This window comes from Haliaeetus albicilla, chromosome 3 (assembly GCF_947461875.1).
Source record: "Haliaeetus albicilla chromosome 3, bHalAlb1.1, whole genome shotgun sequence".
Lineage (NCBI taxonomy): Eukaryota > Metazoa > Chordata > Aves > Accipitriformes > Accipitridae > Haliaeetus > Haliaeetus albicilla.
In genome coordinates this window covers 57695107-57707050 of record NC_091485.1, presented here as the reverse complement: position 1 = coordinate 57707050, position 11944 = coordinate 57695107, and the positions used below count along the sequence as shown (strand labels likewise).

At 39.0% G+C, this 11944-nt stretch overlaps 1 long non-coding RNA gene across 3 annotated transcripts in view; it reads right to left on the bottom strand.

Annotated features, from left to right (window-relative positions):
* Window positions 1–1870: 1870 nt before the first annotated feature.
* The window catches only part of LOC104320879 (uncharacterized), a 48383-nt gene continuing 38309 nt past the window's right edge, over window positions 1871–11944 (bottom strand). For 2 of the 3 annotated variants that reach the window (XR_011324115.1, XR_011324116.1), the window contains 2 exons: window positions 10382–10735; window positions 1871–9117 (listed from right to left, as the gene is read on the bottom strand). This is a non-coding gene — a long non-coding RNA (uncharacterized lncRNA). Of the gene's footprint in view, window positions 9118–10365; window positions 10736–11944 lie in introns of all 3 variants that reach the window. The other variant, XR_011324117.1, reaches the window with a different exon arrangement.

Sequence of the window (11944 nt, the reverse complement as noted above, 5' to 3'; positions counted from 1 at the left end):
TTGGTGTGTGTATGTGGGTAAATGTGGGTGATAAGGATTGTCTGCACTGATCTGCTCTTCTCCTAGTCCTGTTGTTTTACCAAAAGAAAAGTCATCCCTAGTCAGAAAGACTAAACTAGCAACAGAAAAGACTGACATGGAGTCTATGAAAGGATATGTTTCCTTTTTCCTTTTCTTTTTTTAAACACAGGCAGAGGTGTCAGACTGTGGCACAGGAGTATCAGACATAGTGAAAGTGCTCTGGATTCCTGAACTGATTCAGGATGATCATTCAAATCTGAGAACTTCAATATAGGTGGGTACCCAGCAGTCAGTGCCCTCAGTACTTAAGGGGATCTAATGAGGAGCTTGAGAAATCACGAGGTCATCTGTTAATTCAGACACAAATTTTCCTTTCAGATTAAGGTTAAAATGGAAGACTTTTCTCAAGACTTAATTTTGGTACACATAAGACCATGAGAGCAACTGAGAGAGCTGAAAATACTTCAGATGAGGAATTTTTTTAATTGTGCTCCAGTCCTTTGCTTTCATGAGTAAGCATCCACATTGAAAAAAATATTCCAAATAATATTGATTTGGTTTTCTCCCCTCTAGAAAAGAAGTGTCAAGGCAAAAACAAGAAATACCTATATAAGATGATAGTAATAGCACCTACTGGGAGCATTATGTTTCAAACCCATCCCTGCCCCAGAAATGCACAATCTTTAGAAAACTGCTGCCTCTTTCTGCTTCAGTTTACCATTTGCCTACCAAATTCTCAGAGCCTCTATTTTGCAAATTGCTGCATGATAGTCCATCTTTACCAGGAGAAAAGAAGAAATGCTCAGCCCTTTCCAGCCAATCTTGGAGATGCAAGATGTAAAATTGACATCAATAGACAGGGCTGGACCTGCACTTAGGTGTCCCCCTTTCATGACAGGTAGCCCAAGTGCCCAACTGTTATATGTAAAAATGGGCTTTGACAAAGCGAGCTGTTTGTCAGAACCTAAGGGCTGCCTTACTAGGTGTGTCTGGACTGTGACTCTCCTTCTCAGAGCAGCGAGTTAGACAACTAAGTGTGGGACAATGGCAAAAACTTCAGCGACATCTTGGCACTGGAGTTTCTCACTGACTTTTCTGTTCAGTTTTCTGATTACTATGAATCTTTTAATAGGCTCCTAATACTTCTGTGTATTATACTGAGGTAAGACAGATGGCATGGTTAGGATTGGTAATACTACAGTCAATCTGATTTTTTAAAAGTTTAGCCAACACTAATGTCTAACCTTAGACAAATGCCTAAGTGAGATAGTGAGTAAAATGTATATCTCGGCCAGATTCACTATAGAAGATTCCACTGCAATTCACTAATTTTTGCTACCAGATAATTAAAACTAAAATGACTGACATTGATGTTTCTATATAGGAAGAGAAGTAACAGCACATTAAAAATGAACAGTATCATATAGAAAGAAATCCTTGGATGTTTTTGAAACTTTGAGTCCCTAAGACACTAAAGCCTCTGCAGCAGATGGCTTCCACCATTGAGGCCCTCAAGGCCCCATGGAACTGCATATTTGCAACCAAAGATAACTGGCAGTTTAGTTCAGAAATAATATAGACATAAGAATTTAGCTTTTTCTTTGCAATCTGCCTGTCATCATTTTAATTTTCATACAGATAGATAACTTCAGGCAACACAAAGCTAAGATGTATGAAAAATACAGCTGTAAAGAAATGCTTAAAAAACCACTGAAAGAGTCCTTTGATGGTAAATAGTAAAGGACAAAAGACTTACTTTTCTGTGGGGATGCAGGAGGTTCATGTGTACCTTCATGATGAATAACCAATGATTTTGAAACCGTCTGGTTGCCACAAATGAGTGTATATATTTATGAGTGCATAATGTATAAATAATTAAAAATGTACACAGTGACATTTTAAATGTCAAAGAAATTATAATTCAGGCTTTCATTATATTATTATATCATGTCAAAGCTAACAGTTTTCCATTACTCCCTGAATAATATGTAATAATGATTTAGTGCACAGAATAAAAAAATGAAATATCCAAATTCAACCACAGAAGCTCTGGAAACCATATAACATCTGGGTGCTGAGTAAACTTTAGACCACCCAACCATCATTTGGCCATTGGTTCTGCAAGTAAAAACCTCACTAGCTTCTAGAAGTCTGAAGTACTACATAGTCTTTGAAAGCTATCCTGGATGGGGGAAAACAGAAAATGAACATTTCATAGAGGAAAATAGTAATTTGAACTTTCCCTGATATTTATGTGGATAAGAAGTGAGGTTTCTTAAAAATAACATATCATTCAGGAATATACAGGTCTCTCATTTAACAAACAGTAACTTATTTATGATCAGCAAGGTTTCTCTTCTTAAAATGTGCAGTGAATGGAGCTGACTGAGTAGCTCTGAGATTTTCTCAATTTTCTTTTCCTAACAGCAGCTTTCACTTAATGTAAAATCACTCTGTGGCTGATACTCAAGTCCTTTAAATATGTAATTTTCCCAAAACTAAAGTCAAGTTCTTTTGCTATTTCTTTAATACAGATTGATTAGACTGGGTGTCAGAACTCAATTAAGACCATCTGATGATGGAGCTTGCCTGGGTAAAGTGAGTTCTTCAACAGCAACAATAATATTTTATTTCAGATGGAGAAAGTCTTTCTGTTGAAGTTGCACATTTCTGTGTACTTGAATGATTTGGATGGAATTTCACCCCAAAAATCTGAACATTTACATTTTCTACTTCTATGTGCTACAGGGCCTTCAACAAGTAGTTGTAGGGCTGTCAAGCTGTTCTAGGCTCTACTGAATTTTTTGAAACATGACCAGAGTGGAAGTTTATTTTGATGATCGCCTTATTCTTGGCTGATTTTGGCAAGGATTCCTGCATTTCCACGAAACAACGTCACTGGCTTCAAATGAAAATACAGCCTTGAAACTGGAAGACAAGAATGAGTACGATGCCATGCTTGAACAAGAATATGCTCTGGTGCAGCTACAGAATGAAGCACTCAGTAGGAACCACCATTTTAAGCACAAGGGTGAAGACAAGTCTGGATTTGCTGTAGTAACCATCACCAAAGCATCTAAGTGCATCCCCAATTGGCTTTATCAAATGTTCTGTTTTTCCTTCCAGACCCTACGAAGCTTCACTGTCCTGGGCACTCATGTACAGGTCCTGGAGAAGAAAGGGGCGTCTTGACACTTTGCCAGTTCCTCTGCTGCAAAGGGGATTTGTGGAACTGGGCAGAGGTGGGGAATGCGCCATCCAGGCCTTGAATAGGTCAAACTGTTGTTATGTGGCACAACACAGCTTTGAAGAGGGATATAGTGTGGACACGAGAGATCTTCAGCCCCGCACCGACCCCACCTTTGCTTCAGAGACGTATCCAGTGTTCACGGCTGGCACTCAGTTCGTTGGAAGCACCATGTCTCCAAAAGCCAAAGGGATGAAAATACTTAGAAAAAAGATCAAGAAAATGCCAATAACCAAACCAGTCACCAATCCCAGCCTCCTTATACGTTATAAAATACCCAGGATAATTTTATTTTAGGAGGAACATTCTGGATTGAAAAATAGAAACCTGAAATATTTGGAAAGTACTACTCTCAGGAAAAAGTGTTGCAGGAGGAAGGCCTACAGTTCCAAAAATGCATCACTCCGTGAATGCTACAGCATGTAGAAAAACTTGGCCAGCTTTATTTTTTAAGTATGCAAGTGTACAAAGTGAGTTTCTATTTTTCTCTGAAATTAAGCAAAACTGATTGTATTTTTATATAGCACTAAAAATTGAAGATTTCTTGTAACTATAAGAATGTACTGGGTTTATGTGACACAAATGTGTGAGTGATGAGTTTTTGACTGGGCAGGACATGAAATCATTAGTAAAAGATCATCCTTTTCCCAGACCAAAAATGTTAACAGATCAAGTTTAAAAAAAAATAACTTGCCAACCCCTTCCCTTCCACTCCACTTCTTTAAGACATACTGCATCTTAATTAATTAGGCTTGAATTTCTTGAGATTGATAGTATTACCATTTTCACAATTCTCCAGTCATCCATAAAGTCTGCTATGAAGTCTAGATCCAACTTTACACTGATATATATTAAGTAAACAAAAATGTATCTTAAAAATTAGAAGAAAATCAGACAGAAAACGTATACCTTTTGGCTGACATTTCAGGATAGTATAGGCAATGTTCAATGCTCTAACTGAATATTTAACTTGTTTTTATTTAACTTATTTTGTAGTATCACAAAATGTGCCATAGAGTCTTTGGCTTTGATTTTGCAACGGCATCTGCCTGAGTAGATCCTTATGGAGTCCCCTTCCTGAATGAGAGCTTAGATATTGTAAATCTATCCCAGCCATCCCTAAAGAGAAATTGGACTTTTCCACTGTCTGCACTCAAACCTCAGCACCTCCAGATGTAGCACGCATCACAGCCTTCACTTCAAAACAGCTGTCAAGAATGTGTGCCAGACTTTCAACTGTCATGCCATACAGGCAGGATCCCACACGACATACAAATGGCAAAATAGAATTAAATAATGGTACATGATACGAGAAGAAAAATGCAGTAGAGTTACAAAATGGTAGCGGTCATGCTCACTGACTTTACAAAACTCAAAATTTCTCTGCTGGAGTGAGTTTAATACCAGACAGTTCTAAAAATCATGAGGTTAAGATGTGGCTGCATTTGTTGAGAGAAGAAGAGTAATTCTGCCTGCCTAATGTATTTTAAGAAAGGTGTCCCCAAATTTATCTGGACTGTTAACTTGTCTAAAATACCTGTTCCATTTAATTTAGCTGTTATTCACTGTGCATGTAAAGATCTTCTGTTCGTGAGTGATGAGGCATTGTGTGTAACTTGCAGCCTTCACATTGTGGTGTAGAAAAACCCTCTGAAACTGCCTTTATATCGAATTTGGAATTATTTCATCAATTACTAACACTCTTCCTAAATATAAGTAGAATTTTAGTTAGTAGTGTATTTGATGAGGCAGATTAAGCTGACAACTTTCATTAGTCAGACATACAACCATTGTAAAAATCTTCCAAACCAAAAGGTTAGTCTTAAGAAACTAGACACTGATGTTGGCAGGTTCAGAGATATTTTTTCAACTTTATACAACAGTTCATCTGTGCCATTATAAATGACTTAGAAAGTAATATACTGAAACATATACTGATGGCTTGATACTGAAAGAGGCCAAAGAATAAGGAAAATTTAGATGGTCCCGATCAAGTGGTTTTATTTGTCAGATGCTATGGCACCAGAAGCAAACAACTTGAACTGAAGCTCAGGTAAATACTAGGAATTAAGTTTTGCATTGGATTTTGAAATAAACACGATCATAAAAATGGGTATTCAAGAAATATATTGTGAGAATTATTTCATTAAAGATCTGTATGACAAAGTGTTTCATTTTGTGTAATAGCACTGCACGTTGTTAGTGATACAGTATCAAATAAATTGAGGAAGAGCCCCCTCAGAGGACTCTCTAGACATTGCTTTTATACAAGATCAAGTCAGGCCAGATGATCTAATAGTCCCTTGTGAAAATAACATTTATAAATCTATGAAAAATTTTTAATAAAATATAAACCCAAAGATGATCTTGTATTTCTAAGTTTTTTGAGCTTCAACTTTCCTTGCTCCCCCTATCCCCCCGCACCTTTTGTGTTTATCTCAATGAAATTCAGCTTTTTATTTCAGATTTTCTTGTATATTTAAGCACACTGGTTGCACTGGTTGTCCACTTTCCTGTTGTTATTCTTGAATTCAGTCACAATTTCTATTATGGCAGTGGTCTAAGTATTTAAGCTTCTTACACACTATCTGCAAACTTAAATAGAATGTTTAAAACAAAGTATTGGAACACCAAAATCCACCAAAATTATATCTTAAATGAATACTGTACAGATTTTTCCCTACCTCCTCATTGTACAACTTGCATGTTATCTTAAAAACTCGTCCCTTAAATAAGAATCCCATTACCTCCTCATGGACATAATGCCCTGCCAGGTTAGCTCTAAGTAATGAGATAATTTGATTATTATAGTATTTTAGGTATGTCCTGCTAACCGATAAATGTAAATTTAGACACTGCCACTCCTTATATTATTTATTCCCTGTTAATGTAGCCTGTTCTTCTATTCCTGCCAGATGGCACTCATCTACTTGTTCAGAGTGAGAACTTTCCATATGTCAATTAACTACTATTTCTTGAGTGTCACTCAAGTAATATTTCACTCTTTCAATAGTTCAATTTTTATTGAGTATCACTCATGTTTGTCAAGGAATTCTGAACAGGTTTTCCTAATACAACGGCAACTTTTTTATTACAGGCCATCTAAAACTATACAATGTAGTTGCAGGGTGGGTTTGCATTTTTTTCAGTTTTTGGAAGATTGTAGTGACTATGTAAAGCTAATAAAAAGTTTGGGCATTTGTTTGTTTTTTTAAATTAATTCAGGGGATATTCTGCAGTAATAAGAAAATTTGGATGTTCATATGCTACTAGCGAATATCATTTTAAGAATCTACATAAAGAGATGGACTAAACTAGTTCTCTTTTGCTTTGTATCCACGTAACAGCAACAGGAAGCACTCAAAGAAAATTGTACTTACTTGACTTTTGTATACCAGTTTCACAGACTCAAAGCATTAAGTGAGCTGCCAAACCTGGGTTTGGTGCCAGTCTGAGCGCTCTTGGTTTATCACCAGCTGACATGCTGCTGCAATTCTAATACCCATTTTCTTGCTGTACACTCACATTTCCTTAAGAATAAGATTCCACAGTCACTGCAGTATATCCACCTTTTCCAGGGTATAAGCCTCAGTTAAAATATGCCTGGAAAAGACTGTAGCCTATGAAGCACCCTAATATCCACCTGAGTTTCTACCTGTGCTTATAATCTCCATGAGGTATTGGAATCGCTGGCTTTTTACAGGTATCTATATCTAAACTGACAGCATCTACTGCAGCCTGACACTATCCCAATTGGTTTCCAGCAGAATTCATGCCAGTGGGCACTGTCTGGATCTGATTTGGAAGATGGCGATGGAAATAGGGATTGTTAAAAACACCCCATTATCATATGGTCTGGTAGTTGGCTACAGTGCTGTTCTACAAACATGATTTAGTACAGATGTTTCATTTAAACTCTAGGTTTATAAAGGTACACATTTTTTTGGTTTACTCTGATTATAACCACAGTCTACTCCTCCCCAGTAATCAACTGCTAGAATTTGTCAAATGTTGTCATTTAATATGTGGGTCACTTCCAGTGCTGTGTTTGTTGCATGGAATGCTCCACTTCCATAGAAACAGATGTTTTAACTTAACAGCAAAAAGAGCTAAACAAGTGCATGTGAAGGCGCAGTACAAATAATGTGTTTCATTTCTGTTATTTATAGCTGTCCGCAGCTATCATAATTTTTTTATATGAAAATTATTAAATCAATTACAATAAGTTTATTTGCAGATACTGCCAAGAATGATGCATGCTAGGCAACGGCTTCTGGGGAAAAGTGTCTTCTTCTGGACCATTACAGAGGTGTTCAAGTGAAGTCAATGCATTTCTGAAAGACTACGGTATGACAGGGTCTATACGCTGAGCCTTAGAGTATATGCAGAAAAAAATTTCCCTTTTTAGATCTCCCAACCCTTTTGGCAGATATACCAGGTGGCAAGGGCAGTGAAGCTAGTACTTGCTTAATTCCTCAGCGTATTTGAAAAGGGCAAGGCCAGCTGAGATGGAGGTTAGAAGGAAGACTCCAGGGAGGGGGCTCTGGCTGGAAAAAAGCTGGGCTGAGAGGATGGGTTTGTTCCTCCTTTCAGGTTGATTTGACTTAAATATGTCCCACCTAAACTGGGAATTATAGTTGCATGAAAAACTAGTAATAGTCTTATCTAGAATGCGAGGGGGGAATATTTTTTTGAAACACAGCACTATTTACACATGCCACAGTGAAGTAACAGATCAGCCATTTGTGAAATTCTTTGCTCTTTTAAATCCTACCTGACTAGTTTCAGGTCACTGCAGGAGCCACTGATTTTTATAACAGAAGTGATGTTTGAAAATGAGCCATATTGCATACTTTCCAAAGCACACAGACAGAATAATTCATAACAGCGCTGTAATATTCCACATCCAGGGGCAGATCACGTAAAGAGCGAGCTGCATGCAACCAAGGTAAGGGCCGATAGCTGATGTTGTCTAACATCATTTCCCAAACAAATCCCGTAATTTCTACACTTGAACCACTGGCAGGCCTGAAACTACAGCCCAGGTTATTCCAAAAGTTCACTGTGTTCCCCTTCACGGCCCACCCAAACACCCTGGACATGTACTCCACCCACCTATACTGGGGTTTCTGTGCAGAAGACAGAGCCAGGCCAGATGAGAGAAATATCTGTCTTTGGAAAGCCTCTCCAAATGTGGGACACAAAAGCAGTAAACAAATCAAATGGGATGCCAGACCAAATGTGTTCCACATTTGCGAAAATAACAAAGTTGAGTCAGGAAGAAAGGTTTATGTGTCTTCTCCTCGTACAATCCTTCCCAAGGTACTTTCTTTGAATCCCCCCCAAATTAAACCCAGCACAGACAGCAGCAGTATCTGTGAGTACGCAGCATTGACCGAACGTGTTGCAAAGCCACTGACAGCTCCCCGTGGCTTGACACGAAACACAGCTCGAAGGGACGAGCAAGACTTTCCTCCCACAGTCCTGCTCCGCACCTGGGCATGTTCCGAGGGACGTGGACGTGCCACCGCACGGCACCGCTGGGAGCGAGGGTTCGCGCCTCACCTGCCGCTTGCAGTGGACCCAAGCTCCGGAGCCAGGCTGGCAGCTTCTTCCCAGGAAACTCTCAATCTCTGCCCCCACCGTGAATTGCTGCATGGGAAAATCTCTGCATCATTTCTCCAGCCATGAGAAAGACCTTGGGCAGCCTGCCTCCGCTCGTGTCAGTGACGGAAAGCCTCTCCAAACGTCTTTTCGAGGAACTTGTGAAACCACGGGAATCAGCGCACCTCTCCTAAACAGGTTACACAGCATCTGGTAGCTCCACGGTTTGGTGTCCAGTAGCTATACTACAATAGGAAGCAAGATGCAACTGAAAAGCATACAGGCAGTATGGGATAGAACCACTGTTCGACATCAAATTTACATTAAATGTTAAATGTAAAAAGTATAAATTACTGAAAAGTTTGTCCAAAGTTTCTACTAATTCATTTTTCTGTGAGAATCTTGACACGACAAAAAATCACTCAGGGCTATTCATTAAAAGTGTCCTTTAGAACATCCTTAAGGAGAGATGGGAATTTTTGAAAGTTGGGAAATCTGGAAAGCTTTCACATTTCTTTTCAGTGTATTTAAACTGAATATTTAATGTCCGCACATAGTAAGTGAGCACAGTCCAACCCAACCCTGCAATAAAGAAAAATAATGTCAGCTGATGTTTTAAAATCCTGCTCTTTACAGAAAAATAAGTCATCATGATTGTTTGGCAGCAGATCAATATGAAGATACCTTGCATTAACGTATTATATATTAAGGAGTATGGGTATATTACTTATTCAACTAACTCAGCCCTCTCCCTGACTGCAAGTTTTCTACAGAGCAAGTACTATAAATTTGTTTTGAATTCATTTTTGTCTTAAGATTAAAAAGTTAATTTATGGTCCGATTTACATGAATGAAGGTAGTCATTTAATACTTGAAGTTTAGAATTTCATTGTCCACCTGAGTCACCTATCATTATTTTTAGTCGTTGTTGGATAACTTAACCTTTATAAAGTGGGCAGAAGGGCCTCATTAATTTACTGGGACTTTCATTCATTTAGAAGTCTGGTTAAAGAAGGAAGATGTATTACACTAGTGCTGGATAAGCAAATTCAAGGAATACTAGGGCATTACATATTTTTCTTGCTTTCTTAACTAATAAAATCATTATTTTCCTATATATATGGCCTTCATATTTAATATATGCTCTCTTCCTGAACAAATGAACCAAAAAACCATATTGCAATAAAACCCAACTGATTTAGTAGACCTCAAAATTCAGAATCCTTTTTATGCATCAGATACGTACAGTTTCACCTGCGCATTATAGTCACATATAACTTTCTTCCTTTAATATGGTTATTTGCCACAGAGTCAGAGCCTGAACAAAGATTTGAGGATCCAGCTTTAAATACCAATGAGAAAAAAGTCTTGCTCTGCGATGTTAGGGGTGGCCTCTTCCTGCTTTTCTTACTATTACACCTATTTTCTGTTCACTAGCTAACTAATCCTCAGAACAAATCTAAAAAATAAGGAAAAAGTCATAACAAGCTTACAGATTGCTTTCTGTACCTGGCACCATAGCCACGTGTCTTCTACCAAGCATTTCCATGTTCTTCAACTCCTTTACTTGCTGCAAAAAGTAACTGAAGAAAGTATTCTCCTGCAGAAATCCTGGCCTTTTCAGGGATTCGTGTGCTGAATATTCAGGGGTTCAAGGGAGCCTCTTGCCATGCCTGCCTCCTCCGTGGGATTCCTTTCACTCCTCTGACGTGCGTGCCCAAGCCTTCCAGGTGAAGGCTCGCAAGCAGGTCTTTGCTCATTCCCCTTCTCAACTTTTTTATTATTTTACCTACATTTATATCCCTGTTCTCAAGTCCATAAATGTAACAATCTGCGCATTGCAAGCTCCAGTATCTTCTTGATCTGAAAGACAACCAGACAAAAAGAGAGCTGACATGAAAAGCATTTTCACAAGGCAAAACTATCCTGTGACAGTAACTTGATAATAACCATTCTTGAACAAAACTGAGTTTATCTATCACCCTCGCTGTTTCCATTAGGTTGGTTTCTATTTTTTGTCTTCCTCTGTTACCACCACTCACCACTGTTATTTTTCAGGAAGGAGTTAGATACAAGAACAGAAATTATCTGCGCATACGCGTCTTGTCGTCTCAGCAAAACCCTCCTCCCGCTTCCAGCGTGTGCTTACGTGAAGAAACTCATGCGGTTTGGCGAGCACCGGACCGCGTCCCTGGGAGGGGAAGCAGCCAACCGTGCGTGGGAGGTGTCACCAGCAGAAAGTCCCCCCTCAAACCTGATGGCTGCAGGCTTCGACTCGCGCCTGCTGCTGCTGCTGTGCCCCTTCCACAGCCCTGCTCCCGAAGGACCGCCTGGCAAGCACTGACACAAACGTTTAAAACCAACACGCACAGGACCCATGTGTGAATCAGTTTGATTTTCCTCCATTGCTATATTTAGCATGCGTTCGCTAAATTGCAAGACTCAAGACTCCAGGCACCTCTGTCGTTCCGCCTGAGCCCTCCCCACACGCCCCAATCACATATAGCTCTCAAAAGCATGTAATTACATTAATTGGGACGCTGCTGCAACCCACAGGTAGATATGTTTATATGCTATAAACTTCATTCCGTTAAAATCAATGGAAGATCTAAAAAAAAGTAAACGAAAAATGCAGGATGAACAGTAAAGTCAGGGGAAGTCCTGGATGAAACGTCTTCGAAATCTGATTTTTGTTTTCTTTCCCAGGTAAAGGTTTTGTGTTTTGGGAAAATGCATTCGTCCTAGTGCTGTGTGCCGAGTCCTGCCAGCCCGAGCACCCCAGCCCCGTGTAGCGATTTTCCTGAAACCCAAATCCTCACTGGATCTGCAGCACTGCCAAATTTGCTAGTGCTGTGGTTGCTTTGGTGGGAAGATCAAGTAGTTAATTCACAAGAGGTAGAGATAAATTAATGTTTTCTAAACTACCTAAAAAGACTGAGGAAAAAGGGATTTTTTTCAATTTCTGTTTAGAATTTCAGAAATAAGATTGTCTGTTAAAACCCATGGGGAGCTAAACACCGTTTCATTGCAACTGGCATATCTGGAAAAAACTCAATTGGACAAAAAAGCCAC